At 39.0% G+C, this 19,621-nt stretch overlaps 1 protein-coding gene across 2 annotated transcripts in view; it reads right to left on the reverse strand.

Moving 5' to 3' along the window:
- Positions 1-18,144, reverse strand: part of LOC113043668 (excitatory amino acid transporter 2) — a 67,540-nt gene extending 49,396 nt beyond the window's left edge. Inside the window, exon 1 of one of the 2 annotated variants that reach the window (XM_026203177.1) lies at positions 17,951-18,144. The gene's annotated coding sequence lies outside the window, so the exon portion shown is untranslated. The remainder of the gene's footprint in view (positions 1-17,950) is intronic. The other variant, XM_026203176.1, reaches the window with a different exon arrangement.
- Between the last annotated feature and the right edge of the window lie 1,477 nt (positions 18,145-19,621).

Consider the following 19,621-nt stretch of genomic DNA (forward strand, 5'->3'; position numbering starts at 1 on the left):
GGCTGTTATGGACTACACAGCATTTTTATATTATTTTTAATTATTTTTTTTAATTATTATTATTTTAAATTAGTGTCCCTGGATCAGTTCGATACTCTTGTAATAAAGTAGCGGTGGTAGCAGACATATTTTGAGTATCAGTTCTGGTTGAAAAGAAGCGATCTAATCCTGTTTACATGAAATAAGCTGCTCCCGAGCAGGTTTGAGCTAACGGACCTGTTGCTATGACAGCAGCTCCGGGATGAGCTTTGAAGAACCAAACGATCCAAGATCACGTCAAATCGTCAACATTCAAATCCAGCTAACTGAGTTAGCGACGTACGAAGAACAGGCCCCAGGACAACTAGAGCCCAGATACAGATCCCCTGTAAAGACCTTGTCTCAGAGGACCACCAGGACAAGACCACAGGAAACAGATGATTCTTCTGCACAATCTGACTTTGCTGCAGTCTGGAATTGAACTACTGGTTTCGTCTGGTCAGAGGAGAACTGACCCCAACTGAGCCTGGTTTCTCCCAAGGTTTTTTTCTCCATTCTGTCACCGATGGAGTTTCGGTTCCTTGCCGCTGTCTCCTCTGGCTTGCTTAGTTGGGGACACTTCATCTTCAGCAATATCGTTGACTTGATTGCAAATATATGTACAAACACTATTTAACTGAACAGAGATGACATCACTGAATTCAATGATGAACTGCCTTTAACTATCATTTTGCATTATTGAGACACTGTTTTCCTAATGAATGTTGTTCAGTTGCTTTGATGCAATGTATTTTGTTTAAAGCGCCAAATAAATAAAGGTGACTTGACTTGACTATTTATTTATGGTATGGATAAAGTGCAACTATAGTGTACTCTTGTATGTTGAGCTGCTCACTATATTAAGTGGAAGTTAAAGTTAAAGTGACGTGACATACAGCGAAGTATGGTGACCCAACCTCAGGGCCGGTGCAAGCTCAGATGCCGCTCTAGGCAGAGCACGATCGTGCCGCCCCCACCTCACACTAAAAAAGAAAAATGTGTAAGCATGGTTTCAAAAGGTTTTTTTTTCATTCTGCAGCGTGAAAAAAGTACACAACAGCTGCATATAATTTCAGTTTTATAATAGATAGTGTACAGAATAAAACTAAACCTATGCACACAACTTTTTAGCTCTTAAGTACTGGAGGTTTCGATTTTTTCTTGACTTATACACACAAACACACATTCACACAACTAATAGCCTACATTTCAGAAGCGTGCACATCGGGCTTTCGCAGAGGCAAACGCTTTGATTGCATCCCCGAGTTTAACTTGTACTTCGGAGATAATTTTTAATCAGTTTAAGCTTTGAGAAACTGCGTTCTCCAGAGCTCAGAGTGACGGGAAGAGTGAGAAGCACTCTCAATGCTACAAAAACATTTGGAAAAATTAATTCCATCCCTTTTTCACAGATGAATTGAAGCGCATCCAGTGGTTTAGCTCCAACAACCAGGCTTAGAGCTGTAATCGGGCCTTAAATTGTAATCGGAAATTGTAAAGAGCTGTAATCGGGCATTGAATATTTAGTTATCATTTGAAAAATCTTTACTCACAGAGATTAGTCTAAGCCTGCATGTTTTTGTGGAGGAAAACGATTTAATCCAATGTAGATGTCTTCAGCGTTTTCCTGCGCTCACTGATGATGTCATTATTCACTCATTATTCTCATTATAAACATGGTCAAAACTTTTCAACACCTCGGACTTTGCTTTAGTTGCTGGCCCAACCAAAACGTAATTGCCAGAGGCAAGCCTCCGTTACACCTACTCAGCATCCATTTCACATCTTTCTCGCGCTAATCGAAACACATCACATGATCGCTCGTTTACCTCGCAGACCGGAGCGCAAGCCCGAGCCCGGCCCGAGCCCGCGTAAGATGAGATAAATTAAGCCCGAACCCGACCGAACCCGTCAGGTCCCATCGGGTCCCATCGGGTCCGGGCAAAGATCTTCAGCTCTAACCAGGCGTCTCAACAAAACAGTCAGCTCTTCAAACAATTTATTCTTCAACATCCCGCGAGTCTCCATGAGTCAGGGCCTTTTCCAGCCTTAGGCAATCCTGAAGAACTATTGTATTCTCCTTTTCTTTAAGAGATGCGATGTCACATAAAAATCCAAATACATGCACATGGTCTCGAAGCAGCGGAGGCGATGCATTTAAAAAAGGAGCTTCTTTGTTTCTCCAGTGCTTGCTCATTTAAAAAACGTCGTCTTTTGTACTCATGGCCAGATAATTGTATTAGTTTTAAAATTTTTTGGAATATACTTTAAAATATTTTGCACGCAAATAGTACTAGGGCGTGGCCAGGCAGGAATTTTTATTCAAAATTTTACGTTAATTTAAATTTATAATAATGGAGTGGGGAAATTTTTAATAATTAATAATTCTCTCTCTCTCTCTCTCTCTCTCTCTTGCTGCCCTGGCCCTAGGCGGCTGCTTAGTTCACCTATAGGCACGTGCCGGCCCTGCCCATACTAGGAATTTGTGCTCTGCTTTTAACCCATCCAAAGTGCACACACACACACACTGTGAACACACACCCGGAGCAGTGGGCAGCCATTTATGCTGCGGCGCCCGGGGAGCAGTTGGGGGTCATGACAAATTTCATGACAAATCATGACAAATTTCTCCTAAGGGAGACATAATGGATTAACTAAACCAAACTAATAGGCCTTACAATTGACTTTTTTCAAGATGCCTCTGATCAGAGCACTTCACACATAACGGGAAATTCCCTCAGCCATAATGTGTGTACAATCAAATATTGTGATCAAACATTGTGTGGCATTTTGGTTAGATCAAATTGAACTGTATTCTTTTGTTCTGCTTAATTTAATATGTGCTTTAAGTCAAGGTTACACGAGTCCCTCCATGCCTGAGGAATGAGCTATTAAAACACACCAGCTTCTGCATTAAGTTCCCAAGCCAGACTTTAGATGATCATGATTTCTTGGCATTTGGATTTCTTCCACTGTTAGGATTTCATTTATTCTGGAAAGATGACAGCTTCCATGGAGTTTAAATTCCTCACCAGGCATCGTTTGGAAGCCGACACAGGTGGAATGTAGAGTGTGTGTCTGTGTGTGTGTGTGTGTGCGTGTGCGTGTGTGTGTTTGTCTGATGCAACTTGATGCCATGCCAAAGGAGGCCAGTGAAAGGTATTCACTCTTTTTCTCTCTCTCTCCCTGTTACTTGGCCAGGACCATGTGAAGTTTCCCGGCTACCCATCTGAGGGCTTTTGTCCTACCCCAGTAAAGTGGCAGTGCCCACTCTCACTCACCCAGGCAAAGACTTGGCTTTAGTCTGGTATGAAGAGGATGCCAGCCCCATTCAGCTGTTGATGTCATGCATATGCCCACCGTGGGAGAGCAGCGGATGAACCCCCAGGGGGCGAAGCGCTATTCTCCTCTTACTCAATACACTCTCTATTGGGATGAATCACTCTTTCAGGAATGGCAGCCCACTGTGAGGCACAATTGATGGCGATTATCCCAATTTTATGCTTCCTTCCAGAGGAGAATTTTCTCTCTCTGACTCTCTTTCTTCCTGTGTCTCTCTCTCTGACAGCTATTACAACCTTTTGGCCCTTCTTGAGCCAAACACACAAACAAACACACACACACACACACGCACGCACACACACACACACAGAGAAAGCTATCCTCAACAGCTTATAACATAATAAATGGATATGGAATGGATCTCTCTTTCACGTTATATTATACATAATACACTGTGGTTAAGTTAGCAGAAAATAGCACAAATATCATCATAGTGTCCCGTGGTGACATAAGCTCATAGCTTTCGTGCACACACACACACACACACACACACACACATTGTTCGGGGGTCAAGACTCGGTGCAACAGTGAATGTCTAGACAGAGGTCAAACACATTTTGTAAAATCCCACCAGGTCAAAAGGACAATAAACATTTACATTTAAGGACTGAATCACACTAACAATGCAATTCAATACCAATTTAGTCTTAAAACATGCAAATTCAAAGCATATTGCCTAATAAAGTACTGTAGCACAGGGGGGAAGTAAGCATGACTGATCATGAATCAATCACAAGAATATCATGTTGCTAACATGATTAGCATGTTACCAGCTTATTCTTATTATGATTCTAGCATAATAAGCAAGTTACTAGTATGTTTGTAAGCATGTTTCTAGCATGATTAGCATGTTAATAGCATTTAGCTAGCATGTTCCTAACATGATTTGAGTGGAAGTTTAAATGGGTTAGAAATAGTACATAGCAGGTAAGCTTGATTGAGCCTCAATGGATTCTGGGAGTTTAAGTTTACATTTTAACAGTTAGATTTGGAATAGTATTGGCTCATTTGAATATTCCGTCAATGTAAGTCTATGGGGATTTGTGGTGGAAAACCATAAGCCTGATCAGTCTGAAAAGATATAGCAACCCGAGTTAAACTAGTCTGAAGTTCTGGGCCAAGTTTGGTGGTTATAGCTTTAAAGCTCTAGGAGAAGATAGTGTTTAAATTTTGGATCAGAATAATAATAATAATACATTTAAATAGTATATCAAAGTATAGTATATAAAGTTGGCTTTTTCAAGAATAAAAAAATAAATAAAATAAGAAAAATAGTATGGTACTGCTCTGCACATTTTCTCGTCTTTCTTATCTGACAAACTCAGTTCAGTTCATGAATGTGTCTCAAGTCAAGTCACCTTTATTTATGTAGCACTTTATACAATACAGATTGTGTCAAAAGCAGCTTTACAGTATTAAACAGGAACAGTGTGTCAAAAATGCAAACAAAATTAAATTATGCGTACGGCAGCTTATAAAAGAGGACAATCGTAAACAGTCAATATTTCAGTTAAAGTCAGTTCATTTACAATGATATTTACATTTTCCAAAAGTGACTTACAAATAAGGGACAAACAGAAACCAACAAAAGAGCAACATTATATGGTGCAAGGTGTTTATATGTTCATATATATATATATATATATATATATATATATATATATATATATATATATATATATATATATATATATAAAATCAGATAGATAGATCTAGTGTTAGAGGGTCATGTTTAAAAAAAAAAGAAGACTGTAACTATAATGTGGCGATCACTTGCAGAATGCAAGCTTAGTCTGAAGTAGTGAATTTTGGTAAAGAGGTGGTTAGGGATGTAACAATTCACTCAACTCACAATTCGATGTAAATTAACAAATTGGCTGTTATTTTAAGTATCATGACATAAACAATACATTACAGTAATCAACATTTTGCAGACAAATGTATTTAAACAGTAAAAAACTCTTAGGGGCCATTCACATATCGCGTCTTTTGCGCGCACAAGTTAGTTTTTTCCAGGCGCGTCCGCAACGCATCGAGTTAAAAACATCTCAACTTTTCAGAATGCCGCAAGCGCACCGCGGGTCATGTGACAAGAACCAACCAATCAGCTTCATCCTTTCCCGTAACAATGTTGAAAGCTCAGCCAAGATGAAGGAACAGCTGATTATAGCTGTATATGGATTGACATTTTGAAATAAATGTAGTAGCAGAGCTACTGCAAGAGATTTTTAGTGCTGCAAATCCATTTATCCTTTGCTGAAATTTCTGCGTCTTCATTGGAAAGAGCGAGTCATGGTTGCTTAACAACGCCAGATGCCTCAGGAATGATTCTGCCCGAGCGCTTTGGAAAGAGGGAGAAAGCGGCGCGCCTAGCGTTTTCCATGAGTTTTTAGGCGCGATATGTGAACGGCCCCTTAAATGGTTGGCACCCAAAAAAAAAGGTAACCACAAAACAAACCAAAACTTTATAGAAAATCTTTTAAATGTCAAACATAACAGCAATAAACACTAACAGGTTTTTCCCTTTCTCAATGTTTTTCTCAACCCTTTCCATTTATACTCCTTATTCAGTTCTATGCAAAGCATGCTGGGAACCAGAACTGTCTGCATAAAGTTTCTTAAAAAAAAAAAAAATGATCAAATGAATGGCAGCAGTGGCTGCCAAGCAAAAATCATAAAGTTAAAGTTAAATATACTAATTTACATAAAAAAACACTGTTATTGAACAGGAAGCGCTAAAATATTATGACCAAACACCATCACCTTAAAAAAAAAAAAAAGAAAGAAATGGTCAAATGACAATAACAAAAACCATAAAATTAAAGTAAAAAACCAGTGAATGGGGAGTTATTTTGTAAAAAAAAAATATCCTGTCAGAAAAACTGCATGAAACTTTTTGTGTCTGTTCTGTGTGTGGCGAAGTCGTGGCCTAGTGGTTAGAGAATTTGGCTCCTAAAGTTGTGGGTCTGAGTCTTGGGCAGGCAATACCATGACTGAGGTGTTCTTGAGCAAGACATCGAACCCCCAGCTGCTCCTCGGGTGCCACAGCATAAATGGCTGCCCACTGGTGAGTGTGCGTGTGTGCACGTGCGTGTGTGCGCCTGGAGATCAGACTAGTGTTGCGTGGGTCAGATTTTTTCCAACCCGCGGGTCCTGCTTTTATGAAATCATTTGAACTAAAGTTCCTCTCTTCACAGCAAGGCGGCACTATTAGCAGCGCATGCACAGCACCAGGTAGATCTGTGAACGGTTTCCTCCTGTCAAGCCATCGAGCCAATAACCTTCGAGAATGAGATGTGACGGAGGATGTGATTTGTTGAATGTAGTGAACGAATACGCTCATCACTGAACGAGATCGAGAGATGAATGAACTGATACATCTCGTTCGTGAATTAAATGAACTGGGACATAGCTCGTTCATGAAGGAAATGAATGAGAGAATACTGGGTCATTCAGCCAAGCATGTAAATCTCGACCAGCAATCAGCAGATACAAAGCGCAAATTGATGAACAGAGGTGTAACATGCATTCTTTGTGGCTTCTTCGGTTTATTTCATCATTGATCCAGTGATGTCATCATCCAGCTCAGTTCAGTTCTCTTCAAATACCATCTGTGCAATCACACCGTCAATACTGCCAGAAATTAAGGGTTCCAACCAAAACTCCATCGGAGACAGAATGGAGAAAAAACCTTTGCTCAGTCGAAGGACAGTTCTCCTCTGGCCAGAAGAAACCAGCAGTTTAATTCCAGACTGCAACACAGGTCAGACTGTGGAAAATCTATCCCATTCCCTCCAATTCCTAATGAACTGATGATCTGAATCAGGAGTGTTAAATAAGGAAGACACAAAATGTACAGAGTTGAGAATTGCTGGAACAGCCTCAGCCTGAGAAATGCTCAAAGTTACCTACCAATGCAGACTGCTGTCCACATACAATAAATAAATAACCAATTTATTGTCATTTCTGCACTGCTTTTTTGTTGTTGTTGGTTTGTGGGAGCCGTGAGGTAAAATAAAAGAACATGAACGACCCATATGTGCCCTCGATCAGTGTGCATGGGAAGCTGATTCTGGCTGTAATGAGCCAGTGATTAGGGAATTCTAGGCTGTGCACAGATTTCCAGTGTTCACAGATCATTCTGGTTGAAGGGTCACCAGGCTCCTATTCATCTACAGTGAGCGCACAGAGAGGCACTGCAGGGGCCAGGGGCCATTCCAGTCCTCACTCTTTATCTTTCTCTTTCTTGCTTATTTTCATTTATTTCTTGATTTTAATAACTCTTGTTTGTTTGTTTTTTCAGATTCCACAAAGCTTTTCTTCATGGAATATTCCAGGAAATCTTCAGTATAATGTTTATGAGGTGCCTTGTGCTATAATCTGGAGTGCTAGTGAAGACAATTCCTGAATTTGTGTTTATTTAGAAACACTGTTTAACGGAAGTCTAGTGCACACAATGATTAAACGTTTAAAATAACTACAGTATATCAGTACCACACAGGTTAGTATGCAAATGCTTTGATAGTTTCAATTACAAACCCTGTCTGGGTAATTTTGTCCAATCTTATTACAAAAGTATTGTATAACCAGACAAGATGCATTCATCACCAGATAGTGCATGAAGTGTTTTACATTTACATTTTAATCAAAATGACTTACAAATGAGGACAGTAAAATCAGTCAAAACTAACAAAAGAGCAACAATATAAAAGTGCAAATGACAAGTCTCGGTTAGCCTAACACAGTACACGTAGCAAGGTTTTTTAAATAAAAAAGATAAATAAAGTAGAATTGAATAGAAACTGCTAGAGTTAAAGGGTCAAAAAAAGATGGAACATATGTGTTTTTAGTTGTTTCTTGAAGATCACTGTAAAATTCAATAGTTTACCTTACTTAGATTTAATTAGTTATCTTTACTTAGTTGTTATACTTAATAGGTTTTATCAAGTTACAGCTACTTTCAATGCAAATAAAACATTTTACTTACTGTTTTGAGTGGCACTTGAGATATTCAAGTAGCCATAAAGGAACCAATGACATTAATACACCAGTGAGAGGCACAGTGCACTAATGTGTTACTAATGTGAAACATATAAACAGAAGAAGAAGAAAGTCTTAATAGACTTTCACTCATTCCCTCCATGCCTGCAGTAATCTTTCACTAGTTGCATTCACTCGTTTCCCAAAGTCATCATCTTCTGAAATATTTCTGAAATATTTGAGAGATCATCACATGAGCTAACTTCGTAAAATGTGTTTTTTTTTACTCACCATTATAGTGATACATGTTCCCGTGGGTTGGGACTTAGAACTGTTTTTAAGTTTTTAATTGTAACCATAGCCATTTTATTTACTCTTTTTGTTGTGCTATTACTGACACAAAAGAGCAAATAAAATTGGCAAATAAAATCAAAAAAAAAAACAACTGTATAATTTATTCTGCCACAATGCACTCTGGGAGTCAGTGAGTAGCTATACTAAGTCATGAGTAAACCTAAATTAAAAGATCAAGAACCCCCTACAGTTCTTGTTTAGTTACTAGAACTCTTGTGTAAGTAAACGATACGAGGCATTTGTCAGTACAACATACTATTCCTATTTCACTTTACTTCGTTTTTTCAAGGCAATCGGTTTGCATGCTTTTTTCAAGTAAACTCAACAAATTCGATTAAGGACTCAGCTGCTGGGATTGAGTTGGGCAGGTCATTCCAACAGGAGGGAACAGTTCATTTAAAAGCCTTTGAAAGTGATGTTGTGCCTCTTTGAGATGGCACAATAATACCCTGTTCACTTGCAGAGTGCAAGCACTTAGAGACACTTAAGTCTGAAGTAAGGAATCTAGGTATATGGGTGCAGAGACAGTAGTGGTTTTGTAGGCAAACATTAATGCCTTGAATTTAATTAAGCTACTGGTAGCCAGTACAAATTGATGAACAGAGGTGTTACATGCATTCTTTTCAGCTAATTCAAGATTAATCATGCAGCTACATTTTTGATTAATTGTAGAAGTTTGATAGAAGTGGCTGGAAGACCTGCCAAGAGGGCATTGCAATAGTCCAGCCGGGACAGAACAAGAGCTTGGACAAGGAGTTGAGCAGCATGTTTACAAAGAAAGGGCCTGGTCTATTTGATGTTGAATAAACTACTGAAGGTTCAAGCTTCTTTATTTCTTAGTTACACTCAATTTGTAAAAAAACATTTGCTTTTGTGATGTTCCTTGAAAACTTTCTGTGATGTAATCCTCTCAGCTAAAAAAATAATATAAAAACCTGCCTTAATCAGTGGCCACACTGACATGTCCCCGACTGTTAGTTTTAAAACTTAAATGGTTTAAGGCAATCGGTTTCCTCAAATGGTTTGAGTTAACATAATTTGTCAGCTTTTTAAGGCAATTGGTTTTCTCAAACGATGAGTTACGTGACATGTATGGTTTGACACTGATATATCCAAGCTTCCACTAAGAAAAACATGCTTCTAAAGAGAATGCTAGGGTTAGGGGATGCAACTCATGGTGCATAGAAACTTTGTAGACTGAATTACTGTAAGATATATATCATTGTTGTGAGTATCTTCCCACACCATACAGAGCCTTTCCCAACACCTGCCTTTGAGATAACTGGGTCAAGCTAGCCTGCTTCTTCAGCGTTACGGTTTTATCCCTTAATCAATCATAATATTAAATGGGAACTGCATTTAAACAACTGCATGCCACATAAACAAACACCATAACTGTATGCAGTCCATGATTCTGAGCAATACTGTCATTATCAGTGTACATGTAAAGGTAACCAGTGAGCTAGCGCTGAGCTCAGTTAGCATGAAGCACTGTGCATCTGTTATCTGACTGTAGTGAAGAGCAGCATTTGATCATCTCAGCCTGAGCCTCAGAGGAGCTCATTAAACCAAGCACCATTCCCCACACTTCCACACAGAAAACCAGAGAAGACAAAGCACACAGACATGAGCTAATTTCTCATCTCTCTTATCAGTCTTGCCCTTTTATCAAAGAAATCCTAAAACACAAATGATTTGTTCTGAGATTCTGATTCTGATTCACATGCACACTCATTCACATTTAGAATGAATTACATGTGAAGCTATTTGATCTTCTGGAGTCCTTTCTCAGCTTCAATGAATGAATGCAGAAAGATTCAACACTTACGCATGCTTAGAAGTAGGTGTCAATTTCTACCTCCAAACATGTGTAGGGGAAGTCATGGCCTAGTAGTTAGGCAGTTTGACTCCTAACCCTAAGGTTATGGGTTTGAGTATTGGGCCGGCAATACCATGACTGAGGCGTCCTTGAGCAAGACACGGAACCTCCAAGTGTTCCCTGGGTGCCACAACATAAATGATGAACACTGGTGAGTGTGCACTTTGGATTGGTTAAATGCAAAGCAAGAATTCTGAGTATGAGTAATTTCACAGTTTTTTAAACTTTTTTTTCTTCCATACCAACATTTCAAAAGTTTGAACATTTGCGAAACAGATAACATACGCCTGCCCATACCATAACCCCACCGCCACCATGGGCCACTCGTTCATCAGCAAACCGCTCACCCACATGACGCCATACAAGCTGTCAGCCATATGCTCTGTGAAGAGAACAACTCTCCAAAGAGTCAGATGCCATTGAATGTGAGCATTTTCCCACTCAAGTTGGTTATGACGACAAACTGCAGTCTGGTCAAGACAGAAATTCTTTGGTTATGCAAATCTGTGGCATTTTGCTGTTTGATAAAACTGCACATTTTAGAGTGGTCTTTTATTGTGGCCAGCCTAAGGCACACCTGTGCAATAATCATGCTTTCTAATCAGCATCTTGATATGCCACACCTGTGAGGTGGATGGATGCATCATTTGGGAAAAGGAGAAGTACTCACTAAAGCCGCGTTTCCACCGCAGGAACTTTACCCAGGAACTAGGGACTTTGGCCTGGTACTTGGTGTGTTTCCACTGCAGGAACCAGGAACTAAATAAAGTTCCGGGTAAAAAAATGCCCCTCAGAAAGTCCCAGCTGGCGAGGTGGTACTTTTACGAGGTTCCGGAACTTTCGGGGGCGGGACTTTGGCGCTAAACATTCTGATTGGTTGAGTTCACGCAGCATTGGTTGAGTTCAACCACCATTTATTCGGATCAACATTTTCAAAATATTACAGTTATTGTGTCATGAAATGTAATTTTAAAAGTATTTCAGGCGAGAATGTAGTTGTTTAAAACTCAAATATGTTGTTTATTTATAAAGAAAAATAAAATATAATTCAGCTGCGGGGTAAATCTAACAGGTTTTCTTTTTGGTCTGTATTCAATTTATCTATATGTTAAAATGAAAATAAAAAAGGCAAGTCTATATTATATTTCGTTTCATTGTAATGGCTGTATATAATGTTACACATATCCCTGAACTAAGTACATTTCTGCAGCTGTTATTATGCTTAAATGAAAACCAAAGGAGGCAGTGGTATTTGATATCCTATTTCGTTTTATTGTAAATATTGCAGTAGCCAAGATGAGCTGACTGAAGTTATCAAGTATAATATATATATATATATATATATATATATATATATATATATATATATATATATATGTATATAGTTACGCTGCTGTTATAGATTTACCGGACTTGCGTCGTTGCGGACATCACACTCCCCAGTCGAATGCACAAAGTCTAAACTAACTACCGATGATGCACGTCCAAAATCAGCGTACTTTTTTTTATTTATTTTTTTATCATACAATACTTTGTATTGAGAAACGCGCGCGGACCTACGTCACCAGTCATTTGCCTAATCTTCCCGGTACTTTACAACGGTGGAAACGCAGAAAGCAACAGGTCTGGGGGGAAAAAAGTTCCTGGGAAAAAAAGTTCCTGGTAAAAATGTTCCGGGTAATTTCGGTGGAAACGCGGCATAACACAGATTTAGACGGATTTGTGAACAATATTTGAGAGAAATAGGTATTTTGTATAGAAAAAGTCTTAGATCTTTGAGTTTAGCTCATGATAAATGGGGGCAAAACCATTTATAAAGAAAAAAGTGTTTATAATTTTGTTCAGTGTATGTTTTGCTATGTTTACCTATGGGAACTTTTGACTGACCATTTTCTAACACAAAAGGAATCCTGAGGCTAGAGCTGCACAATTAATTGAAATTAAATCGCAAAGGCGAATCCCCAGAAATGCCCTTTGCTGCAGCTGAATAAACTGCTTTAATTGATTCAACATGACTAATAAACACACAACTACGGCAGTATATGGTTTATCGGAGTTCTTCTTATTATAATTTATAATGCGTCCATGAGCCCATGCGTGTCCAATTATAATGAATGCTAATCGACATAGCCTTTATCACTGCTTAGAATACAATTAAATATTATGTGTCTTAATTATTCTAAGAAGCCACATCATCTCACAGAAGGATTTATTTTAAACACTCGACTGACTTTATGAAGTGAATTTGGAGTCAAAACGTAATTACATATGGTATTTCCACATGCTCTTAGATGGAGCAGCATTTACTACACAGAGTCATACAGTAGTTCACTGAGAATATAGGCAAACCGCTGCCATTATCACAAACTGTTTTGTCGATTTCATAATCAAACAATTATATCATCTGCGATTACGTACACAATTTTGCATAACTCTTCAGAGAACTATGGCTCTTTGTAGTAAATGCTTAGATAGCTATTTTTTAGTTTTTGTAAGGGATAACATACATCCAGTCGTTTGATATGACAGACTAAACCCCAACAGCGTGATCAGAACCTGTAAGTGGTTTATTTTGCACTAACAACTGGCTTGATGTGTATTATCCCCCATATTACATTGTACTTACTCACGTATTTACTTATTACTAAGTAAATAAACATGAAATATTGATTTGAGTTACCTCTTTAAAAGAAAATCTTCCTCAAAGAAAAACTGTACGTAACTGTTTCTAACTAATCAGATTTGAGTCTAGATAAATGAACTATTTCAGACAAGACCAACATTTAAGGCATTTCACCACATAAATAAAAAGAGGACATGAAAATTATAAGGGCTTGGCTGACCAATTATTAACATTTAGTGATTATTCCTGGTTAAACATTAAAATAGAACCTACTATAAATTTAACCAAGTGTTTTGAAAACACCCATCCCTTAAATAATGGTCCAGTAGCTGATATATTATATTTCTGATATGTTCTGCTGTGATGGAAAGATTTTAACCTAGCTTTGCTAGATTTACTCATTTCACAGATGAAAGGAACACAGCATGTGTACAGCAGTGCAACAGAGCCCTGTCGCTCACTTCACAACCACTATACTGCATAGACCCAACGCCACTGACGTCTGCTGGCTTGAGCCGAAAACGTTCAACTCCATTTATGAAGCCAGGATGTGACGAAGACATGGTCGAACATTGTTGATTTCTTATCTTGTGGCACTCACTTGAATTGCAGGATGCTGTAGTCTATAAGGTGGTGTTCATAAGGACTACATCAACCAGAAGTCCACAAATAGTGGTAAGAAAGTTAAAACATTTTGTTTGACCTTTTCTAGCTAAATTGTGCATCATACCAAGCTTTTTAAATACAGATTTCAGCAGTAGATAAAAAGAATAGACAGCATAGACAGAAACACAACTGATTTGTTCCTATGTCCAGAAATGTAGAAAGGACATCAGTAAAACAGTGCATGTGACATCAGTAATTTTACACAGCTACAAGAATACTTTTTGTACACAAAGAAAACAAAAAATAAGAAAAATATCCAGCTTGAGACTGGATGAGGAGAAGAATTGTTGTATAAAGTCCTTGTTTCTGATTTCTTTGTACACTGTTTAACAGATGCTAAGTTTCTGGGTCTGGGAACATGTCAGTTGTGTTGCTGTCTATGGGAGGGTCAAAGATCTCTCGGTTTTCATCGAAAATATCTTAATTTGTGCTCCAAATGTAATTTCTGCTTTTTGTTTTCTGATGGGGAAACCATTTTGTGATATAACAATAACACTGACACAATATTTCTATAAATAAAATCTCACTTAGGAAAAGCATATGTTTTCACTTTTTTAGACCATTATGATTGAAATTATAATTTATCTGTATAAAAGATGAATTCATAGCATGAAATACATTTAGGGATTGTTTAATTCAATATACTATACAGCCTTGTGTGGTATATTTAACACTATTTTGCCATTACACCATTACTATTATAATGAAGGAACGTGGCCAACCTGATTGGATGGATGGACGGACGGATGGATGGATGGATGGATGGATGGACGGATGGATGGACGGATGGATGGATAGATGGATGGATGGATGGACGGATGGATGGATGGATGGACGGACGGACGGATGGACGGATGGATGGATGGATGGACGGATGGATGGATGGACGGATGGATGGATGGATGGACGGATGGATGGATGGATGGATGGATGGATGGATGGATGGATGGACGGATGGATGGATGGATGGATGGACGGATGGACGGATGGATGGATGGACGGATGGACGGACGGATGGATGGATGGATGGACGGATGGATGGATGGATGGATGGACGGACGGATGGATGGATGGATGGATGGATGGACGGATGGATGGATGGATGGACGGATGGACGGATGGATGGATAGATGGATGGATGGATGGATGGATGGATGGATGGATGGACGGATAGATGGATGGATGGATGGATGGATGGACGGATGGATGGATGGATGGACGGATGGATGGATGGATGGACGGACAGAAAATCGTAATTAAGCAGTGCATGCATCCTGAGCCAAGTTTCCCCACAAAAGGCCTCTGTGAGTCGTCCATTCAGACACAAGCAGCTCTAGCATCATGCCAAGAACTGAGAAATAATGGAGCAGTTTAGAGGCTCTGTCCCTGTTCACAGGCTCCCTGAGCTGGGAAAACGTTAGTGCAGCGTTCAGGAAGGTTTTTAATTGTTTTCTCATCTCTCTTTTTCGTTGGCTTTCAAAAGCCTCGGGGCTGACAAACAGGCAATGAACGGATTGTTTTGTGTTCTGTTCGCCACAGCCGGAGGTAAACACAACGTGCCCCTGTGTTCCCCCAGAAGCCATGGGAAGGGGGAGAGACAGACAGAGATGGAGGCCCTCCGGAAGCCGCCTGAGATGGGCATTGTGTGTGCTGCTGAGATTCTCATGCGTGTCCATGAAGAGAAGACGAGGGTGATAAAGCTCTCTTGGATGAAGTGAGTAACGGCTCTGCGCTCCCACACATTCACTTATTTACAAGCTCAAGAGTGATGATAATGCGATCTCCTAAACCGCACACAAAGATGCTCACAAAGCTACCTTAAAGGCCTATCAGAGTCTGGAGTGGAAATGGTGGCTTGAGGCTCGGAGGGCGTCATGCTTCTGGGGTTGTGATGGGACTGTGATGAGGAGAGAGGAAAAAATGGGCCCTCTTTCTCCCTGTGTGTGATTTATGGATCCGAATGGTAATCTTTCCACTCCACTTTTTAAAAAAAATAGGCTCATTTTCTAACTCCCCTAGAGTTAAACGGTTGAGTTTTACCGTTTTTGAACCCATTCAGCCGATCTCCGTGTCTAGCGGTAGTACTTTTATCTTAGCATAGATCACTGAATCTGATTAGACTGTTAGCATCTTGCTCAAAAATGTTTCAAAAATGTTTTCCTGTTTCAAACTTTAAGACTCTTCTGTAGTTACACTGTGAACTAAGACCAACGGGAAATGAAAAACTGTGACTCTTCAGCTACACAAACTAGCTGGGGCTACTTCCGGCGCTGTGTAATATCACTGCGCCTGTGGCACACGATTATTACGCCAGAATGAGAGTATAGTTTCTAATCAGATCGGCCTAGAAAATCACAACTTTTCATTTGCATTGGTCTTAGTACATGATGTAAATACTGAAGAGTCAAGTTTAAATAGGAAAAATATAGAAACTCTTTGGATTAAAGAAAGGTGAAACTCAACTGTTTAACTCTAGGAGAGTTATAAAATGAGCCCATTTTCAAAGAAAGTTCAGTGTTCCTTTAAATGGGTGATTTTGTATATTTATTACTTGTTACATTATCACTGAATCGCTGAAGGAAATACTGTAACACTGAATATCAAGACTGCATATGAATGAGTCATTTGATTGTTGATAAAGAACGCAGTGATTCAGTTAAACACTGTGGAATGCCACAGATAGATCTAGGAATCCAGCTCTTCTTGCGATGGGAAATACACAGGAATGATGTCAGAGCTTTAGAAGAGGAGAGATCGCACAGCTAATCTTTACCCAGGAGAGATGGAGATGTGGATGAAGAGCGCAGAGAGGAAGGAGTTGGATGGCACTTTGGCAGCACAGGCTTGTTCCCAGGAGGATTACTCAAGCCTCAAAACACACTCTCTGCCTTTCTTTCCTTCTTCTTTTCACTTCTAACACCCCTTAAGCTGTTTTAAATTTCTCTTTCACACCATCTATCCACCGTTTTTCAGCATCCTGCTTTTGATTTTAATTAGTCTCATTTCTTCCTCCTCAGTAGTCTTCAGTAATGTGTGTTCAGAATGCATGCTCACACAAGACTACCTTCACCTTCATTCATTTCTCCCTTTTATATATCAGATACAACTAAACTGACTATACAGACAGACCTGCATTATTAATTATGTATGTATTTTTACAGCTGAGGTATTTCCAGCTATGCTTTATTTCCCTGGGGAAGTGCTTGACATTGATTTTGGCTGAGCACACCAGCCCCCAGCTGTAATCACCTCCATCACACCTGCCTTCACGGCTAGCCTTTGACTCTCGGCTCTGATATAACACGAGTGTCTCCATCTGACACAGAATAACTCATAATCCACCAGTTTTCCCAAATCTAAGTATGAAAAACCTACAAAAATAAGCTCCACTTTTTAAGATCCAATAAAGGTCAATACTAAATTGTTTAAACCTGATTGTTTAGTTTAAAAGATTGAATAAAAATAGATTAATATGTGACCTTATTACTGCATAAAAACATTTGTGCACACATTATGCATCTATGCGCGCGCACACACACACACACACACACACACACACACAGGTCCCTTAACACAATAAATTGGGGACTTGTACTTTGAAGTCCAGCAGAATGAACATAATGGATTATCTGCATGAAGGCTCTCTCACACAGCGCTTGAAATCACACATTAGTCAAGCAGTCCTAGACCTCTGAATAAATAAATACCCCCTCACACCTGACCACAGATTCCACTGGAAGTGAAATGAAATGGATATTTGTTTCTTTGATTATTACTATTTCATTTTTGAAAAAACAGATATCTTTTGAGGAAATTGTGTGTTTGATAACAGGTGATTGTGCCTGAGCTGAACACAGTTACAGCTCAATAATAATAATAATACATAATAATAATACATAATAATCACCATTTGTTGATTTAGAAGCTTTTATCATTGTGTACTTCATACTCATCCATACAGAAAGAACGGATGAAAGAAAGAAGAAAGATGCCAGGAGCAGTTTCAAACACATTAGAAAAGCTTAATGCAAGTATGTATCCTCTGATATGAACACACACACACACACACACACACAGACAGATCTCACCTGTCGGCCGGGGGACTCAGGAACGGTAAGTGTTGGTCTCTTCTCAGCGCTCTGCTCTGGTTCTCTCATGCACTCTGGTGAGATGTGACGCGTTGGGAGCGCGCGCGTGCAGCCTTCTGTTTGGATAATCCGGTCTCCGACCACATCTACAGCCACACACCGAGGGAAGACTACCTCAGTGAGAACACCGGCGATGTTTACCCTCCTCCTGCCCCGCCTCGCCTCTCATCAACCCTCCCTCCTAGAGCGGGCTACCTTGGACCAATTCTACTCGTGACGTTCGCCAATTGTGTTGTAGTAGACATATACCACTTCAGTTTACTGACTTTACGTATAAAATAGCGATGAGCGCGCTTTTAGGTCCAATCGGCAGAGTAGAAAGAACAACGATACAAGAACATGAATCTGTCGAGTGATGAAAGGATGAGGAGAAACAAAGCGGTTTCACTGCAATCATTGGCGTGTTTAAATTATTTTGTAAAATCTCAATCAAACCTTTTCCCATGATCTTCTTTCGATGCACCGATGGTTATGTTAAGAGATGCCTTTGTTCTACAAATCTGCATCTATCATAGAAATGTATACATATCGACAACAACTGGCACATTTGCAAAACAGATTAAATAATAGTTAGTCACTAAATAATAGGTCCCCAAGATGTTAACGGGACTAGAAAATGAGCTGGCAGCACTCAACATTTTTTTCCTAAAAACGGAATTTGTGACTAGATATTGTTAAATTTGGCAAATGGCAACAAAACACACACAATGGCTTATAAATAATACAAAATAGGCTACAAACTAATAAAAAATTAACAATAGTCAAAGTAATAATTAAATAAACAACAATTAATTAAATGCATTTGTATCTAGATCAAATGTGTTATTAGTCTTGACAGAATATTTATCTGGTCTCAAAAAAAGCAAGGAATAAAAGGTGAGCAGTGCTGCTATTTAAACCAGGCTTAAAGAGTTCTCATTATTACACATTGGTATCTTAACATAGATACTTTTGACATAGATAGGTTTGACATCCATCATCCAGCTAAATAAACCCAGCCGGCACATGGCCGACCTTCAACGCTGAAAAATGTGTAGTGCTAAATGGGTAAAGGACATGTAAGCTGCAGAAGATCAATACCTGTGTGTGTGTGTTGCTTTATCACAGATGCTCAAGTTAAACACTCATCATGGATTGGACCTGACTCACATTACACTGCTGGTTATATATGCTCTATAGTGTATGTGACGAATACAAAGCTTGAATCTGATGTTGTTGTGTTGCTGGTAATTCCTGTCTTTTAGAGATTTTCCCACATTTTCCTCATATGATTCCCATCCATTAGGTCTGTTTTTAATTTTAATTTAATCTTTAGGCTTTTCATTTACCTGTATGTACGCACAGTACATTGTTAATGTTCAAACTGTTTATTTACAATGTTAAAGTGGCTGACAACAATACATATTCTTTTTTAACTGTAGAGCGGCTGACATCTATTGTGGAACTAAGAGAGACAAATATTTTCTGAAGTGGTACTTGCCTTGGTATAAAAAGTTTGAGAACCACTGGTTTAAAGAAATGGTATAAATGAAATCCTGCTTTTTAAGAACTCTTCAGTAAACCATTTCTTCTTTCGTCTTGTAATTTTGTTTTGCATTCAGTTTTCAGTTA

The sequence above is a fragment of the Carassius auratus genome, chromosome 25 (assembly GCF_003368295.1).
Source record: "Carassius auratus strain Wakin chromosome 25, ASM336829v1, whole genome shotgun sequence".
NCBI lineage: Eukaryota > Metazoa > Chordata > Actinopteri > Cypriniformes > Cyprinidae > Carassius > Carassius auratus.